Source organism: Pan troglodytes, chromosome 19, assembly GCF_028858775.2.
Source record: "Pan troglodytes isolate AG18354 chromosome 19, NHGRI_mPanTro3-v2.0_pri, whole genome shotgun sequence".
Classification (NCBI taxonomy): Eukaryota; Metazoa; Chordata; class Mammalia; order Primates; family Hominidae; genus Pan; species Pan troglodytes.
The window spans coordinates 38,784,044-38,803,130 of record NC_072417.2 but is presented as its reverse complement, the minus strand read 5'-3'; the positions used below and the strand labels follow the sequence as shown (position 1 = coordinate 38,803,130).

The window sequence follows — 19,087 nt, the reverse complement described above, 5'->3', positions numbered from 1 at the left end:
AAAAATGCTCAACATTGGTAATTGTCAGAGAAATGCAAGTTAAAACCACAATGAAATTAGCTGGGCATGGTGGCTCACACCTGTAGTCCCAGCTACTCGGGAGACTGAGGTGGGGGGATCACCTGAGTCCACGAAGTCGACGCTGCAGTGAGCCATGATCACGCCACTATACTCCAGCCTGGGTGATGGAAGTGAAATCTTGTCTCAAAAAACAAAAAACCAAAAACAAACAAAAAATACCCCACATCAACTCACACCTGTCAGAATGGCTATTAAAATATATATATATATATAAATTGTTGGAGAGGATGTGGAGAAAAGGAACCTTTGTACACTGTTGATGAGAATGTAAATTAGCACGGCTATTAGGAAAAACAGTATGGAGGTTTCTCACAAAACTGGAAACAGAACTACCATATGATCCAGCAATCCCACTACTGGGCATATATACAAGGAAATGAAATCAGCATGTTGAAAAGATACCTGCACTCCCATGTTAACTGCAGCATTATTCACAACAGCCAAGATATGGAATCAGCCTAAGTGTCAGTCTATCAATGGATGAACAGATGAAAGAAAATGTATATAAACACAATGAAAGACTATTCAGTCTTAGAAAGAAATCCTGCCATTTTAAGTAACATGAATGAACCTGCAGGACATTATGTTAAGTGAAATAAGTCTGACACAGAAAGACAAATACTGCATAACTTCACTAATATGTGGAATCTAAAAAAGTCAAACTCAGAAGCAGAGAGATAATGGGCTGGAGAGGGGTGACTGGGGAGAAGGAAACAAAATTTTAGCTAAGCAAGAGAAACAAGTTCAAGAGATCTACTGTACAACATGGTGACTATAGTTAATAACAATGTTTTGTTTACAGGCATGCCCCATTTCAGTCAACACTAGACTGCACATACAATGGCAGTCCCATAAGATCAAAATATCGAGGGGCCAGGCATGCTGGCTCACACTTGTAATTCCAGCACTTGGGAGCCTGAGATGGTAGGATCACTTGAGACCAGGAATTTGAGACCAGCCAGGACAACACAGAGACCCCATCTCTACAAAAAATAAATAATTAGCTGGGTGTGTTGGCACATGCCTGTGGTCCCAGCTGCTCGGGAGGCTAAGGCAGGAGGATCACTTAGGCTCAGGAGCTCGAGGTTGCACTGAGTTATGAATGCACCACTGCACTCCAGCCTGGGTGACACAGTGAGACCCTGTCTTAAACAAATAAATAAATAAAATAAAATCTAATTTAGGGAAATAATCAAAGATGTGAAAAAAGATTTACAGGAAATTCTCTTCACTGCAGTGCTGTTCATAATTATTTAAAAACTGGAAATAATCTAAATGGATTATGGAATCTAAATAACTCCCAAAGCAGGAAAATGGTTACATAAATTTTGTGGTATTCATCTAATAACATTAGCATGAGCCTCCTAATATGTTAATATTGTTAAAGAATATCTAAAGATAAACAAAAATGCTTATAATATGAATGCTGGGTATGTAAATATGGTATAACAAGAATTTTTAAAAATTATATGCACACAAAAATTATGAAGTCACTTGTATTTGATCATCAAATGCATTACAGCATTTGTGGGGATAAATTCTCATTCTTGCTGGGCACAGTGACATATACCTGTAATCCCAGCTACTTGGGAGGCTGCAGTGGGAAGATCACTTGAGCCCAGGAGTTTGTGTCCACTCTGTGCAACTATCAAAACCCTGTCTCTTTAAAAAACGAACAAACTCAGCCGGGCGCGGTGGCTCACGGCTGTAATCCCAGCACTTTGGGAGGCCGAGGCAGGCAGATCACGAGGTCAGGAGATCGAGACCATCCTGGCTAACACGGTGAAACCCTTTTTCTACTAAAAAATACAAAAAATTAGCTGGGTGAGGCGGCGGGTGCCTGTAGCCCCAGCTACTTGGGAGGCTGAGGCAGAAGAATGGTGTCAACCCAGGAGGCAGAGCTTGCAGTGAGCCAAGATCGTGCCACTGCACTCCAGCGTGGGTGACAGAGCGAGACCCTGTCTCAAAAAAAAAAAAAAAAAAAAAAACTCATTCCTAGACTGTCTAGTTTAGGATAACACACAAATTAGTTTCTCCTAATTTGGATTACAGAAACATAAAATTGACAGAGCCAGGAAGTAACCCAGGAAAAAGATGTGGTGGCAAGGACAAGTCATTCTTGGAGAAGTTTTCAAAAGGGGAATATCCACGGGTAAATGTCAACTGAAGCTCAGATCACCTCAAGAAACCTGAGATTAACGAAAAGGCACTACATAGAAGTGGGTAAGAGAAGACTGGAAGCACACTGACTAAATTTGAATCCCAGCTCTTTGCATTTACCAGCTGTGTGACCTTGGGAACATAGTTTACCACCATTTATAAAATGTACCCTACCTTCATGAGATTTTTTTTTTTAGATGAAGTCTCGCTCTGTCGCCCAGGCTGGAGTGCAGTGGCGAGATCTTGGCTCACCGCAACCTCCGCTTCCCAGGTTCAAGTGATTCTCCTGCTTCAGCCTCCCTAGCTGGGATTACAGGCACGCACCAGTGCATCCAGCTAATTTTTTGTATCTTTAGTAGAGACAGGGTTTCACCATGTTGGCCAGGCTGGTCTTGAACTCCTGGCCTCAAATGATCCACCTGCCTCGGCCTCCCAAACTGCTAGGATTATAGGCATGAGCCACTGCGCCCAGACTTTTTTGAGGCTGAGTCTCACTCTCTTGCCCTGGCTGTAGTGCAGTGGCACAATCTCGGCTCACTGCAACCTCTTCCTCCTGGGTTCAAGCGATTCTCCTGCCTCAGGCTCCCAAGTAGCTGGGGTTACAGGCTCCTGCCACCACGCCTGGTTAATTTTTTGTATTTTTAGTAGAGATGGGGTTTCACCATGTTGGCCAGGCTGGTCTCGAACTCTTAACCTCAGGTGATCCACCCGCCTCGGCCTCCCAAAGTGTGGGATTACAGGTGTGAGCCACCGCACCTGGCCGAGATTATTTTGAAGATTAAATTTGGGTTTAACATATTCCAGTGCTTAGGTGCCTGATACACAGTAAACATTATTTACATGTTGGCTCTTGTGGGGCGCAGTGGCTCACATCTGTAATCCCAGCTACTCAGGAGGCTGAGGTAGGAAGACTGCTTGAGGCCAGGAATTTAAGACCAGCGTGGGCAACGCAGTAAAATTCCAACTCTTTAAAAACTTTAAAAAAATTAGCCAAGTGTGGTGGCATAAACTTATAGTCCCAACTACTTAGGAGGCTGAGAGGACAGAATTGCTGGAGCTCAGGAGCCTGAGCTTGCAGTGTGCCATAATGGCACCTGTGAATATCCACTGTACTCCAGCCTGGGCAACAACAGAGTAAGATCTCCTCTCTTAAAAAAAAAAAAAAGGCAATACTCATTACTATTACTTTCCACTGGGCGCAGTGGCTCACGCCTGTAATCCCAGCACTCTGGGAGGCTGAGGCGGGCGGATCAGGAGATCGAGACCATCCTGGCTAACACGATGAAACCCCATCTCTACTAAAAATACAAAAAATTAGCCGGGCGTGGTGGTGGGCGCCTGTAGTCCCAGCTACGTGGGAGACTGAGGCAGGAGAATGGCGTGAACCCAGGAGGTGGAGGTTGCAGTGAGCTGAGATCACGCCACTGCACTCCAGCCTGGGCGACAGAGCAAGACTCCGTCTAAAATAATAATAATAATAATAATTATTATTATTATTATTATTACTTTCCTATGAAACACAGGTCACAAGAGAACCAAACCACCACTTCACATTTTATACTTCTTTATACCTTTTTTTTTTGGAGACTGAATCTTGCTCTGTCACCCAGCTGGAATGCAGTGGGACAATCTCGGCTCACTACAGCCTCCGCCTCCTGGGTTCAAGCAATTCTTGAGCCTCAGCCTCCTGAGTAGCTGGGCCTACAGTTGTGCACCACCATGACCGGACAATTTTTATATTTTTAGTAGAGATGGGGTTTCACCATTTTGGCCAGGCTGGTTTTGAACTCCTGACCTCAAATGATCCGCCCACTTTGGCCTCCCAAAGTTCTGGGATTACAGGCATGAGCCACTGTGCTTGGCCTCTTTATACTTTGAAACATATTTACATACATTATTTGATTTAAACAAATTTTTGGCAGGCACAGTGACTCATGCCTGTAATCCCAGCACTTTGGGAGGCTGAGGCAGGCGAATCACGAGGTCAGGAGTTTGAGACCAGCCTGGCCAACATGGTGAAACTCCATCTCTACTAAAAATACAAAAAATTAGCTGGGCATGGTGGCGGGGACCTGTAATCAAAGCTACTCAGGAGGCTGAGGCAGGAGAATTGCTTGAACCCAGGAGATGGAGGTTGCAGTGAGCTGCTCTGTCACCCAGGCTTCAATATCCAATGGCGTGAAACACGGCTCATTGAAGCCTCAACCTCCCGGGCTCAAGTGATCCTCCCACCTCAGCCTTCTGAGTAGGTGGGACTACAGGTGTGAGCCACCATGCCCAGCTATTTTTTTTTTTTTCCTTTATGTAGAGATGGGGTCTCACTATGTTTCCCAGGCTGGTCTTAAACTCCTGGACTCAAATGATTGTCCCACCTCAGTCTCCCAAAGTGCTGGGTTTATAGGTATGAGCCACTGTGCCCAGCCTTAATTTGAAATTTAAAACAATCTTAATCTAGATGGAACAAGTATTATTCTCTTTCTACAGATAAGGAAACCCAGGCTCAGAAAGATTAAGTAACTTGTTCTGTGATATAAAGCTGGGTCAGTGGATCTGGTATTGAATCTCTGTCTTAGTTCCTAGACATGTGATCATTCCATTAAATATTTTCCAATCTGCAGGCTGTGACCAGCCTTTTAAAAGTGTTGAATTTAAAATGCCACAAAATAATAGTAAGCATACTTATTTTTTCATGACTGTTATCTATATTCTATGTGTGTGTTTACTGAGATGCAATCTTTATTGTGGGCATAGATAAAATGTCTGAAAAACATTGAACGGTTCCATAGCTGCCTCTCTAGTCAATGTTTAACAAGCACATATTATATCCCTCTGATTACACTATTATATACAACAAAAACACACAATTCTAAGCTGTGGTTTTGATGATGATGATGATGAGGATGATATTATTTTTGAGACAGAGTTTCGCTCTTGTTGCCCAGGCTGGAGTGCAATGGCACGATTTCAGCTCACTGCAACCTCTGCCTCCCAGGTTCAAGCAATTCTCCTGCCTCAGCCTCCCAAGTAGCTGAGATTACAGGCATGTGCCACCATGTCCGGCTTTTTTTTTTTTTTTTTTTTTTTTTTTTTTGAGACAAAGTTTCACTCTTGTAGCCTAGGCTGGAGTGCAATGACGCAATCTCGCAATCTCAGCTTACTGCAACTCCATCTCCCAGGTTCAAACGATTCTCCTGCCTCAGCCTCCCGAGTAGCTGGGACTACAGGTGCCTGCCACCATGCCCTGCTAATTTTTTTGTATTTTTAGTAGAGACGGGGTTTCACCATGTTAGCCAGGATGGTCTCGATCTCCTCTCTGCCTGCCTTGGCCTCCCAAAGTGCTGGGATTACAGGTATGAGGCACCACACCCAGCTAATTTTTGTATTTTTAGTAGAGACGGGGTTTCACCTTGTTGGCCAGGATGGTCTCGATCTCCTCACCTCGTGATCTATCCACCTCGGCCTCCCAAAGTGCTGGGATTACAGGTGTGAGCCACCACACCCGGCCATAGGTTTTTTTTTTTTTTTAAGTGTGCATGTAATTACTGACTTCCTAATGAATTGGAGGAATCACCTCTCCTAGGCCAACACTTTGCAATGTAACTCATTCTTATGCTTTGGCTAGCCTAACACTTTGAAATCAATTCATAGTGAAAATCCTTTCAAAGTGAAGGATAAGACAGCAACTATAAGCAAGGTAAATCCGCTGGGAAAATGACTATACATAGGCAAAGGAAAGCTTGAAGTGGTCAGACTTTTATTCCCCCAGGGGAGAGCTGTATTATTCACACAGAGTAAACTGTATCAAAACACAATACAACTAATGATGGAATAGTTACCTCTCATTCTCAAGCAATCCTAGCACAGAAAACCCTTCCCCTTGTATCCTCATTCTCTCCCTGAATGTAAGAAGTAAACCCTGACTTTAAGCCTACTCTCAACTCATACCTTTCCTAAGTCAGTTTTCATTTGGACACTTGTGCTGTGACATCTTTTGGAAGCTGGGCATCATACAGCCCGCCCAGGTCTCTAGCAGGAAGCATCTCCCTGCTCCCTGTATTATTTTGAATTTTCTGGGGAAAAGGATTTCACATGTGTACTTGGCCATGTACCCACTATGTATCCATTTGGTCTGACAACTTCTTAGAACTAGTTCTCTGTGCACAACACCTTGCCATACATTGCTAGTGAAGAGTTTCAGAAAGGACAGTAAATTCAGGGCAGGGAGAATGAAGTTTTACTTATAGCTAACACACTGCCCTTCACTGTATTTTTTTTTGAGACAGAGTCTCACTCTGTCGCCCAGCCTGGAGTGCAGTGGCGCGATCTCGAGTGCAGTGGTGTGATCTCCGCTCACGGCAACCTCCACCTCCTGGGTTCACGCCATTCTCCTGCCTCATCCTCCTGAGTAGTTGAGACTACAGGCGCCCGCAACCACGCCTAGCTAATTTTTTTGTATTTTTAGTAGAGACGGGGTTTCATCATGTTAGCCAGGATGGTCTGATCTCCTGACCTCGTGATCCACCCTCCTCGGCCTCCCAAAGTGCTGGGATTACAGGCCTGAGCCACCATGCCCAGCCCCCACTGTATCTTCTATTCTTCTGTTATCTAGGGCTAGTTTGCCAATCTTGCCAAGGCAGATTATAAGGTAATACAGAAAGACAAGTTTGATACATTAATGCATTCTATTCCCTTTAGGCCCTTCCTTCTCCTCCCCCAGCCTGAGTATGGACCATGAGGAATCCTGATATGTAATAACCTTTGTCAAAGGCTTCTATATAGCCTTAGTGAAAATCAAAGCACTTACATTGCTTGTCACTGAGACTCACTATAACTTGAAGATTTATGGTTCACGCTCCACATGTCCAAGGAATTAGCAGGTTTCTGAAGCTAAAGGGTCTCTGAAAGCTCAAGAGGCTGCTAAGCCTTAAAGGGGCCCAAGAATTGAAAGCTTAAAGGAAGAGGTGGAGCACCCCCTTCCACACCTGGCAGACCACAACTAGCTAATGAAATTTGCAATGCTGGGTCAATCTACAGGAAGAAAAAACAGATATACAGTCCCTGTTAGAATAATACTTTCATAGCTAGAGTAAACACACAGATAAAGATTCTGAAATTCACTTTAGGAAGCTTCCTCATTTCAGGAACTGTCTGCAAAACAAATAAAAAACTAATAAAGTAGTCTTTTTTTTTTTTTTTTGAGACGGAGTTTCGCTCTTGTTGCAGGCTGGAGTGCAATGGCACGATCTTGGCTCACCGCAACCTCCACCTCCTGGGTTCAAGCAATTCTCCTGCCTCAGCCTCCCGAGTGGCTAGGATTACAGGAATGTGCCACCACACCCAGCTAATTTTGAATTTTTAGTAGAGACAGGGTTTCTCCATGTTGGTCAGGCTAGTTTTGAACTCCCAACCTCAGGTGATCCGCCCGCCTCGGCCTCCCAAAGTGCTGGGATTACAGGCGTGAGCCACCGCACCCAGCCTAAAGCAGTCCTTTAAACCTCTAAAGTGTTGAAAGTACCACAACTCACTCAATGATCAGCAGAATTATTTGGCTCCCTTCTGTGGACCTGAGAAATTCAAAAGTCATTCAGAATTGCTTTTTTGTTTGTTTTTGAGACAAGGTCTCACCCTGTCATCCAGGCTGGAGTATGGTGGTGCAATCATAGCTCACTGCAACCTCGAACTTCTAGGCTTAACGGATCTTCTTGCCTCAGCTTCCTGAGTAGCTGGGATTATAGGTGCACACCATTGCACGTGGCTAATTTTTTTGTTTTTTATAAAGACAGGTTTTTGCCATGTTGCCCAGGCTGGTCTGGAACTCATGAGCTCAGGCAATCTGCCTGCCTCGGCCTCCCAAAGTGCTGGGATTACAGGCATGAGCCACCGCGTCCGGCCTCAGTATTGTTATTTATCAAAGTGTGTGACTGCTTCTAACCTGTCAAATATGCATCTTATACTACATATTAAGTCCCACCAAACAAGTCATTTAAGTCAACATTATTTTAGCATTGAGTTAATCGGGGAGGAAAAACCCAATAAATATACATGTAACTCTAAAGATGACCAAATAATTGTAATTTGCCCTCCCTTTTAAAATTAATTTACTTTTGTTTTTTGAGTCGGAGTCTCACTCTGTCATCCAGGGTGGAGCGCAGTGATGCAATATTGGCTTACTACAACCACTGCCTCCCAGGTTCAAACAATTCTCCTGCCTCAGCCTCCCAAGTAGCTGGGATTACAGATGCCCGCCACCACACCCGCCTCATTTTTGTATTTTTAGTTTAGTAGAGATGGGGTTTCACCATGTTAGCCAGGCTGGTCTTGAACTCCTGACTTCAGGTGATCTGCCTGCCTTCCTCGGCCTCCCAAAGTGCTGGGATTACAGATGTAAGCCACAGCGCCCGGCCTTGCCTTTCTTTTATCTCAAATATACCTCAAAAAAACAAAACAAAACAAAACAAAACTAACACCCCCCCACGACAAGTAATCTTATGGATAGTGGTAGAAAACAAAAGTTCAAAATTCTTCTATTACTGGTACACATCTTCTTCATTCTGTGTCCTTTTTTTTTTTTGAGATGGAGTTACGCAGGCTGGAGTGTGCAGTGGCGGAATCTCAGCTCACTGCAACCTCTACCTCCTGGGTTCAAGCAACTCTCTGTCTCAGCCTCATGAGTAGCTGGGATTACAGGCGCCCACCACCACGCACAGCTAATTTTTTGTATTCTTAGTACACACGGGGTTTCACCATCTTAGCCAGGCTGGTCTTGAACTCCTGAACGATCCACCTGCCTCGGCCCCCCAAATTCCTGGGGTTACAGGCGTGAGCCACTGTGCCTGGCCCACTGTCCTCTTTAATTTCTTCTCTCTTTGGGACCTCCCTTACCAACTCAGTGTCCTTATCAACTTTTACCCAGTTCTATTAAGTCACTTCAATTGAATTAGAAATGGAAGCTACCCAAACAGAATGAGAAGAGTACTGAATGCAGTGATCACTCCCACCCAATTGCAATGAGCCCCAACAGGGCCTACTCTTGGTTTCTAAATACTGCATTTTCCATTGAAAGGAACCAAGGCTCCTTGGAGAATTGACTGAGGCAGAGAAAGTACTAGATGAGTCTAATATATCTTATTGTGCAGGAAAGGAAGTGCTCAAAGAATAACAGTGAAATATCAAAGGACAAAGAAGCCACAAGATGCTTAGTTGGTGAGGGAAACCCCAGAGAGAGAAGTTTACACAGTAGAAATTAGAGAAGACATTGAGTGGGTACACTGGGTAAAGCAGGCATGTTACCAGAATACAACAGTTGTGAATTTTTCTTTTCTACCATTGCCTGCAAGGTGTTAGTTTGGGGAGTATTTATCTGTCAACCTATTGAAATAAAAGAATGGCAGATTATTTGGGCATTTTTATGATTAAACATATATTTATATAATTTTTTTTCTTGATTTACTGGCCAAATCGGGAATAATCTGAGCATCAAAATAAATAATAAAAGATGATATTTCATTGAATAAAACAAGAAATAATTAGTTCATACTAATGTAAACAAATACATTGAAAGGCTGAAAAGGAATGCAATATTTGTATAGTTTCTAAGCCCTGTCTCCTAAAAATACTAATTACAAAGGGAAAATGAGTAACTTTACTTAGGAAAAGCCTAGCAAACACCACCTTAATCAAGTGATCAAACATTATCAGTAATGATACAAATCAAAATTCTGTACCTTTTGAAATCATGCAGTGAAGAACACAGCATCACTCCTGTGATACTCCTGTTGAAGATATGTTACCTAAATTAAACACAAGGAACCACCAGACAAGTCCAAATTGAGGGACTTTCTACAAAATAATTTAATAGCATCAAGGTTATGAACATCAAAGAAGGCCTGAAGAAACTGTTCCAGACTGGAGGAGACTAAGACAACATGAAAAATAAATGCAATGTGTGATTCTGACCTGGATCCTTTTTGCTATAAAGCATATAACTGGTATAATAACAAGCAACATTTGAAGAGGATCTGATAATTATATGGAAGTAATGTGTCAATGTTACTTTCCTGATTTTGACAGTTGTATTGTGGTAAAGTTGGAGAATGCCCCTTGTTTATAGGAAATACTAAAGTATTCAAGGATGATGGAGCATCAGGTCAGCAACACTGTCAAATGATTGAAAGAAAAAAAATTATTTCTAGCATACTTACAACTGTTCTATATATTTCAAATTGTTTCAAATTTTTTTTTTTTTTTTAGAGACAGAGTCTTGCTCTGTTGCCCAGGCTGGAGTGCAGTGGTGAGATCTTGGCTCACTGCAAGCTCCGCCTCCCAGGTTCACGCCATTCTCCTGCCTGAGCCTCCTGAGTAGCCGGCGTAGCTGGGACTACAGGTGCCCGCCACCACGCCCAGCTAATTTTTTTTTGTATTTTTAGTAGAGATGGGGTTTCACTGTGCTAGCCAGGATGGTCTCGATCTCCTGATGTCGTGATCTGCCCGCCTCGGCCTCCCAAAAGCTGGGATTACAGGTGTGAGCCACTGTGCCTGGACAAATTTTTTTATTTTAAAAAATACAAGGTTGAAGTCTAGAAAGGGTGGGGTTGGAGATCAAAAAGAGATGAGAGTGGTCTGTTAGCAACTATTCTCATTTATCTTAATGGAGAAGACATCTCTAAATTGGTGAGTGTGCCACTGGGGTTCTTGCCACTTGGAATAGGTTTCCTGTATCTTTTTGCCTCATCAACTTCCAATTTCTTCTCAACAGTTTTCTGAATAACATTTTCTCCAGTGCCTATACTTCAAATTATCTCCCTACTTCCACTCTGTTCTGGGAATGCTTCCACTGTGAGCATTCATGGACTCCCTTATTCTAAAGATAGAGAATTTCGCCATTGGAAAGCAAACAAAACAAAACAAAACAAAAAAAACACCTACCCTGAGCCAGGTGCAGTGGCTCATGACTGCAATCCCAGCTCTTTGGGAGATTGAGTCAGGAGAATCACTTGAGCCCAGGAATTTTTTTTTTTTTTTTTTTTTTAGACAGAGTCTAGGCTGGAGGGCGATCTTTGCCTAGGCTGGAGTATGATCTTGGCTCACTACAGCCTCCACTTTCTGGGTTCAAGTGATTCTCCTGCCTCAGTCTCCTGAGCAGCTGGGATTACAGGCACGTGTCACCACGCCCAGCTAATTTTTGTATTTTTAGTAGAGACTGGGTTTCACCATGTTGGCTAGGCTAGTCTCGTACTCCTGACCTCAGGTGATCTGCCCGCCTTCGCCTCCCAAAGTGCTGGGATTAAAGGTGTGAACCACCTGGGCCTGGCCATGCCCAGGAATTTGAGACCACCCTGGATAGCAAAGTGAGACCATGTCTAAAAAAATTAGCCAGGTGTAGGCCAGGCGCAGTGGCTCACGCCTGTAATCCCAGCACTTTGGGAGGCCAAGGCGGGCGGATCACGAGGTCAGGAGATCGAGACCATCCTGGCCAACACGGTGAAACCCCGTCTCTACTAAAAATACAAAAAAATTAGCTGGGCGTGATGGCAGGCGCCTGTAGTCCTAGCTACTTAGGAGGCTGAGGCAGGAGAATGGCGTGAACCCGGGAGGCGGAGCTTGCAGTGAGCCGAGATTGCGCCACTGCACTCCTGCCTGGGCGACCCAGCAAGACTCTGTCTCAAAAAAAAAAAAAAAAAAAAAAATTAGCCAGTTGTGGTGGTGTGTACCTGCAGTCCCAGCTACTTGGGAGCTAAGGTGGGAGAATTGCTTAAACCCAAGAGTTTGAGGCTTCAGTGAGCCGTGATCGTGCCACTGCACTCCAGCCTGGGGGACAGAGCGAGACCCTGTCTCAAGAAAGAAGAAACAAACGGAGAATCACTTGAATCCGGGAGGCGGAGGTTGCAGTGAGCCGAGATCACGCCACTGCACTCCAGTCTGGGCGACAGAGAGAGACTCTGTCAAAAAAAAAAAAAACCTCAAAATTCATTTTTATATAATTTCGATGACACCATAATCCTATTCTTTTGGACAGCAGTTAAGCAGTAAGAATCAAGAAAAAAATCTGGAGTGCTCAATGGCGCCCAGGCTGGAGTGCAGTGGCGTGAACTCGGCTCACTACAACCACCTCCCAGCCGCCTGCCTTGGCCTCCCTAAGTGCCGAGATTGCAGCCTCTGCCTGGCAGCCACCCCGTCTGGGAAGTGAGGAGCGTCTCCGCCTGACTGCCCATCGTCTGGGATGTGAGGAGCCCCTCTGCCTGGCTGCCCAGTCTGGAAAGTGAGGAGCGTCTCTGCCCGGCCGCCATCCCATCTAGGAAGTGAGGAGCGCCTCTTCCCGGCCGCCATCACATCTGGGAAGTGAGGAGTGTCTCTGCCCGGCCGCCCATCGTCTGAGATGTGGGGAGCACCTCTGCCCTGCCGCCCCGTCCGGGATGTGAGGAGCGTCTCTGCCCGGCCGCCCCGTCTGAGAAGTGAGGAGACCCTCTGCCTGGCAACCGCCCCGTCTGAGAAGTGAGGAGCCCCTCCGCCCGGCAGCCACCCCGTCTGAGAAGTGAGGAGCGTCCTCCCTCCTCATCCGGGAGGGAGGTGGGGGGGTCAGCCCCCCGCCCGGCCAGCCGCCCTGTCCGGGAGGTGAGGGGCGCCTCTGCCCGGCTGCCCCTCCTGGGAAGTGAGGAGCCCCTCTGCCCGGCCAGCCGCTCCGTCCGGGAGGGAGGTGGGGGGTCAGCCCCCCGCCCGGCCAGCCGCCCCGTCCGGGAGGTGAGGGGCGCCTCTGCCCGGCCGCCCCTACCAAGAAGTGAGGAGCCCCTCTGCCCGGCCAGCCGCCCCGTCCGGGAGGGAGGTGGGGGGGTCAGCCCCCCGCCTGGCCAGCCGCCCCGTCCGGGAGGTGAGGGGTGCCTCTGCCCGGCCGCCCCTACTGGGAAGTGAGGAGCCCCTCTGCCCGGCCAGCCGCCCCGTCCGGGAGGGAGGTGGGGGGTCAGCCCCCGCTGGGCCAGCCGCCCCGTCCAGGAGGGAGGTGGGGGGGGTCAGCCCCCCGCCCGGCCAGCCGCCCCGTCCGGGAGGTGAGGGGCGCTTCTGCCCGGCCACCCCTACTGGGAAGTGAGGAGCTCCTCTGCCCGGCCACCACCCCATCTGGGAGGTGTACTCAACAGCTCATTGAGAATGGGCCATGAAGACAATGGCGGTTTTGTGGAATAGAAAGGGGGGAAAGGTGGGGAAAAGATTGAGAAATCGGATGGTTGCCGTGTCTGTGTAGAAAGAGGTAGACATGGGAGACTTTTCATTTTGTTCTGTACTAAGAAAAATTCTTCTGCCTTGGGATCCTGTTGATCTGTGACCTTACCCCCAACCCTGTGCTCTCTGAAACATGTGCTGTATCCACTCAGGGTTGAATGGATTAAGGGCGGTGCAAGATGTGCTTTGTTAAACAGATGCTTGAAGGCAGCATGTTCGTTAAGAGTCATCACCACTCCCTAATCTCAAGTACCCAGGGACACAAACACTGCGGAAGGCCGCAGGGCCCTCTGCCTAGGAAAACCAGAGAACTTTGTTCACTTGTTTATCTGCTGACCTTCCCTCCACTATTGTCCTGTGACCCTGCCAAATCCCCCTCTGCGAGAAACACCCAAGAATGATCAATAAAAAATAAAAAATAAAAAATAAAAAAAATTAAAAAAAAAAAAAAAAAAAAAAAAGAAACAAACAAGTTGGGTGCAGTGGCTCACATCTGTAATCCCAGCACTTTGGGAGGGTGAGTCGGGTGGATCACCTGAGGTCAGGAGTTCAATACCACCCTGGGCAACATGGTGAAACCCCATCTCTACAAAAAATACAAAAATTAGCCAGGTGTGGTGGCATGTGCCTTTAATCCCAGTTACTTGGGGGGCCAAGGCACGAGAACTGCTTGAACCCAGGAGGTGGAAGTTGCAGTGAGCCAACATCACATCATTTCACTCCAGCCTGGGTGACAGAGCGAGGCCCTATTTCAAAAAAAAAAAAAGAAAGAAGAAACAAACAGAAAGAGAAATGTCTATCTTGAAGGAGGAGCTGTTAATGATCCTCCCTTCTTCATACCTGACATTCACTACCATCTCTTTAACTGCCATGTTCACTTTTCATTTTTTCACCTTTTTTTTTTAAGATAGGGTCTCACTCTGTTGTCCAGGCTTCATTCAGTGCAGTAGTGTGACCACAACTGCAGCCTCGACCTCCTGGGCTCAACTGCTCCCACCTCAGTCTTCCCCAACCCCCACACCCCCACCCAACAGTTGGGACTACAAGCATGCACCACCACACCTGGCTAATTTTAAAGTTTTTTGTAGAGACAGGGTCTTACTATGTTGCCCAGGCTGGTCTTGAACTCTTGGGCTCAAGCAATCCTCCTGTCTTGACTTCCCAAAGTGCTAGGATTGCAGTTGTGAGCCACCATGCCCACCCCATGTTCACATTTTAGTAAGAGTTTCTCAAGGTCCTTCCTTCTAAACACACATCCAGAACCTCAAGTGTCATGCAAACTCTCTTATATTTTAAAAGAAAGCCTTCTTATATCTTCCAGAGTGTAACCGTTTTGACATTCTTTCCTCACATCATCCAAAAAGTTTCAAATGACATCATAAACTTTATCTCCAACTTCCTGAAAAGTACCCACTATAGCTAGCTTCTCCACTTTCACACCAACAGCAGCTGGCCAGCAGGGACTTAGCTATTCTATAGCAGAATGGTTTTCAGTAACCAATGAAAAGCTTTGTACTACAAGGATGATGTTTATATACTCCCCCTTTCCTCTTCTTTCCTTGTTAGTAGGGCCTGGGAAGTTCTAGAGGTAGAATAAGTGTGTTATGACCCTTCTGCAAGCAGCCATCAACTTATCCCCCTACTTTAAACAAACATTAACAAAAAATAGGATCTTAAAATGCATTGTCATATTCTGCCATACTCAACCAAATTTTTTTTTTTTTTTTTTTTTTTGAGACAGAGTTTCACTCTTGTTGCCCAGGCTGGAGTGCAATGGTGCGACACGGGCGCACTGCAACCTCCACCTCCTGGGTTCAAGCGATTCTCCTGCCTCAGCCTCCAAAGTAGCTAGGATTACAGCCATGCGCCACCACGCCAGGCTAATTTTTTTTGCATTTTTAGTAGAGACAGGGTTTCTCCATGTTGGTCAGGCTGGCCTCAAACTCCCGACCTCAGGTAATCTGCCTGCCTCGGCCTCCCAAAGTGTTGGGATTACAGGCGTAAGCCACGGCTCCCGGCTCAACCAAATTTTTATGCAGCCAAGCCCATGAAGATATCCAAGGAAACTGATACACCCTTAGAAAGAGTACACAACAACAAAGGATACGAAGGCAGGCAACATCCAAAATGAAAACAGCAGCAAGTCACCTGCAAATCTAATAACAGCACCAGCTGGAATCTACTTGTCTTTTGCTTTTTTTTTTTTGGAGACAGAGTCTTGCTCTGTCACCCAGGCTGGAGTGCAGTGGTGCGATGTTGGCTCACAGCAACTTCCATCTCCCAGGTTCAAGCAATTCTCCTGCCTCAGCCTCCCAAGTAGCTGGGATTGCAGGTATGTGCCACCACGCCCGGCTAATTTTTGTATTTTTAGTAGAGACGGGGTTTCAACATGTTGGCCAGGTTGGTCTCAAACTCCTGACCTCAAATGATCTGCCCGCCTCAGCCTCCAAAAGTGCTGGGATTACAGGCATGAGCCACAGTGCCCGGCCTGTCTTTTGCATTTTAAAGAGATAAGATTTTGCTTATACCCACAACATTTTAAGAAGTAACAAAAAAATCCAAATAAAATTAAAATTTTAAAAATATTTTGCTTGTAAGTCCACTTTTCAGGGTAACCATCAAAGAACAATACTGACAGGAAAGTTTGAAGAAAGCAGAAGGGGACCTACAAGTCTTCTTCAAGAAAGGCAAACTATGTCCCTTGTTTCTATCCCTCTTTATCCATCTTATAAGGGTTACTTCCAAAAATATGTAACTTTCTATTAAAATAACATACTAGCTGGGCATGGTGGCTCATGCCTGTAATCCCAGCACTTCGGGAGGCTGAGGTGGGCGGATCACTTGAGATCAGGAGTTTGAGACCAGTCTGGCCAACATGGTGAAACCCCATCTCCACTAAAAATACAAAAATTAGACAGGTGTGGTGGCACGCGCCTGTAATCCCAGGTACTTGGGAGGCTGAGGCAGGAGAATCACGTGAACCAGGGAGGCCGAAGTTGCAGTGAGTCAAGATCACACCACTGCACTTCAGCCTGGGCAATAGAGTGAGACCCTGTTTCAAAAAAAAAAAAAAACCCCTAAAATTCCTATACAGCAAAAGAGACATGTCCTCAGTGTCCTATTGATTTTCTTTTCTTTTTGAGACAGTCTTCCTCTGTTACCTACCCTGGAGTACAGTGATGGGATCTCATATCACGGCAACCTCCGCTTCAAGCGATTCTCCCACCTCAGCCTGCCAAGTAGATGGGATTACAGGCACATGCCACCGTGCCCAGTTAACTTTTGTATTTTTAGTATAGACAGGGTTTCGCCGTGTTGGGCAGACTGGTCTCGAACTCCTGACCTCAAGTGATCCTCCCGCTTCAGCCTCCCAAAGTGCTGAGATTACAGGTGTAAGCCACCGCACCCAGACTTCTTTTGTTTTTGAGACAGCATCTCACTCTGTTGCCCGGGCTGGAGCACAGTGATGCAATCACTGCAGCCTCGACTTCCCGGGCTCAGGTGATTCTCCCACCACAGCCTCCTGGGCATCTGGGACTACAGACATGTGCCACCACACCCAGCTAATTTTTTAAAATATTTTTTGTAGAGAAGGAGTTTCACCATGTTTCCCAGGCTGGTCTCAAACTCCTGGGTTTAAGCAATCCACCTCATCCCCCCAAAATGCTGGGATTACAGGCACTGGATTACAGCCAATGTCCTACAGATTTTTAAAGTGTCCAAACCAAGTTTTCTTTTGCACTTAGAAGAGAATTTAAAATGCAATCAGAAAACCAGATTGTACCTTGCCAATTACTATAATCTTAAAATTAGCATATATTGCTATGAATGACATTTAGTTAATCTCAGTCTATTCTCCTATGATAAGCAACAGTGAACTCAAGGGTATGATCTCAGAATGTAAAAAGCCATTAAGACTGCTCCTAATAGATTATTTTAAAATATGATCCTATAAGTCTCTTCCAAGGAAGGACAGTATGTTTTAATTGTGAGATGGACTTTTCAATGCTTTGACTTCTTGTCTAAAAGAGGCCTGGAAAAAGAAATAACTGCAGTGGAGTGAGGGTGTGAAATGTGTCATACCGGTTATTAAAATCCATCAAGTTCATACTTCAGTCTTGGTTTAACTGCAGCCAAAAACTGACTTGCAAGTAATTATCATCACTATCTGCAATAAAAGTTAATTGGACATAATTGAACTAACACCCTAAGTGGAGGGAAGCTGTAACTGGCAAAGAGCCCATTCCTCCTGCTTCTTCAATCTGCAAATGAAACTGCTAATGATAATTTGTGGACAAACATGAAATTGCTCTCATGGTTTCCCCACTGCAAATCACTCAGCAATTCCAGTTAATACCCAGCATGTTGGGCCAGGAGAAAAATCATTAACTGGTGCTTCCTTTGATAAAGATGAATTTTAACAATAAACAAGCCCATTAAGGCTGAGAGTTACTGAGAATTGTTAAATTTCCCCTGGATGCGCTAAAGTAAAGCACTGTGGTCTGATCTCCACACCATGCTACTATGCACTAAATGCATCATGTGCCACCAGTGTGTAGTAGTAAGGAGACAGTATGCAAAGACAGAAGCTACTGTTATACTAACAATTTATCTTCTTTTAACAAAATCCTGGAAAAATCTTATTTTTCAACAGGCAAATGGCATTGTTGATCTACTTCAACAGCAAAGATTAGAAAAAAAAAAAAAGAAAGAAAGTGGACCCAACACCTTTCAGAATAATTGTGAGGATTAAATGAGATGATATTTGTAAAGTGGTTAGTACACTGCCTATGCTTGATGGCAGTTATAACTATTATTTGCTAATGTCAGACTTCTCTGAAAACCATGGGGAGATAGGGATAGGTTTTAAGGCAAGTAACATTATCGGATGTCTATTTAGAATAAATCTTCTTCAAGTGTGAAAGAAAAACAGGAGATGGTAGAAGCCAGTTAAGTGGCTATTGCTTTTTTTTTTTGAGACAAGGATCTCGCTCTGTCACCCAGGCTAGAGTACAATGGTGCGATCTCAGCTCACTGCAACCTTCGCCTCCTGGGCTTCAGTGATTCTCTTGCCTCAGCCTCCCGAGTAGCTGGGATTACAGATGTTAAGTCACCACACCCAGCTAATTTTTGTATTTTTAGTAGAGATGGGGTTTTGTTGTTGGCTGGTCTTGAACTCCTGGCCTCAACTGATCTGCCCACTTCAGCTTCCTAAAGTGCTGGGATTACAGACATGAGCCACAGCGCCTGGCTGGCTATTGCGATTTTGAGGTGAGATGATGAAGATCTCAAATGAGCATGTCATAAAAGGGCTATCATATAAAGGAGGAAGCAGATCTGTCTCTGAGCTCCAGAGATAAAAAATAAGTTAATAAAGTTTTTGAAGAAGGGCAATTTTAAGTGAACATAAAGAACAATTTGATCTTGTTCAACAGCAATAGAGAAATACTGAAGCAAAAGCAATTATCATTCATCAGGACTTATGGAAAAGGGTTTTTTTCAGTAGCTAAGAATTTGGACTAGATGACCACTAGAATCAACTTTTAGAGTCTATGATTCCAAATCATTTTAAAAAGGTGGTTTTTGTAAGGTCATTAACAATATCTTACATTTGTAGGGAGTTTTACAATTTTCA

General features: G+C 45.0%; 1 protein-coding gene across 22 annotated transcripts in view; it reads right to left on the bottom strand.

Annotated features, from left to right (window-relative positions):
* The window catches only part of FAM222B (family with sequence similarity 222 member B), a 101,742-nt gene that overhangs the window by 25,254 nt on the left and 57,401 nt on the right, over positions 1–19,087 (bottom strand). For 8 of the 22 annotated variants that reach the window (XM_054670166.2, XM_063798847.1, XM_054670168.2 and 5 more), the window contains one exon: positions 9,966–10,013. The exons of the other annotated variants lie outside the window; for them this stretch is intronic. The gene's annotated coding sequence lies outside the window, so the exon portion shown is untranslated. The remainder of the gene's footprint in view (positions 1–9,965; positions 10,014–19,087) is intronic. 22 annotated transcript variants of the gene reach the window in all.